Below are 1,044 nucleotides of genomic sequence, written 5' to 3' on the forward strand. Positions count from 1 at the left end.
GGAATCGTCGGGCCGGACATCTGGGCCATGGGCGGACATCCAGGCCCCAAGCCGGACATCCGGCTCCTGGAGCACCAAGTCTACACAGTTCTGGACATCAGCCCCCGGATATCCGGCCCGACCCCAGATATCCGACCCCTGGGATGTCAGCCTCCCGTATTTCACCGTTTTGACCATAACTTTCGCATCCGGAGTCCAATTTTTGCGTTATTTAGCTACTTGAGTAGCTATTGACATCCTCTATCCATCTAGATAGGTTTCAACACCATTTGACTCCATCAAAATTTTGGCACTTTGGCATCTTTGCCTAGGGCTCCCACCATATCGTCCGCAAAACCACCATAGCCTTCCGCAACCTAACCCATTTTGTTCCATATAGCATTTGTGGTTGCTTGAGTAGTGATTCTAGTCTCCTAAGGTGCTTCGGCTACTTAGGGACGGTTTCTTCTTCATCAACTACCACCGTAACTTTCGCATAGGCTTGCCCACCATACTCTTCCGCCACCCCAACATAACAGAATTTTGTTTGTGTTGTGAGTTGTGTCTCCTAAGGTGTTTCGGCTACTTAGGGACTGTGCTTCCAACTCAAACACCGTGTATATCCATCATACCATTCAACCACCATAACCCATTTTCACTGAGTTTCCACCAATACTTTCGCAACCACCACCGCATTCCTGCTACCACCATTTTGACATTTGACGTTTGAGATTTTGAGTTTGTGGGTTTTCCATTTCCTAAGGTGTTTCGGCTAATTAGGAATAGGTGGACATCGACAACACCGCCTCTCATCATCGGCATGGACGGTAACCACAACGACACCATTGTATATTCCCCTTGCAATTGCATTGATAACCCCCAGCCCATTTTGTGTCACTTGCCTATCGAGACTAGCCTTTGAGTATTGCCGGCAATGTTACTTGTGCACATTAGTGATCTACACCATCCAGTGCATACATACCATACCATATTGGTATCATATCATCCCCTGTGTCAGAAGATCGTTCTCGTATATACACAATTGCTATCTTGGTTTGTGCATTT

Source organism: Triticum dicoccoides, chromosome 4A (assembly GCF_002162155.2).
Source record: "Triticum dicoccoides isolate Atlit2015 ecotype Zavitan chromosome 4A, WEW_v2.0, whole genome shotgun sequence".
Taxonomy (NCBI): domain Eukaryota; kingdom Viridiplantae; phylum Streptophyta; class Magnoliopsida; order Poales; family Poaceae; genus Triticum; species Triticum dicoccoides.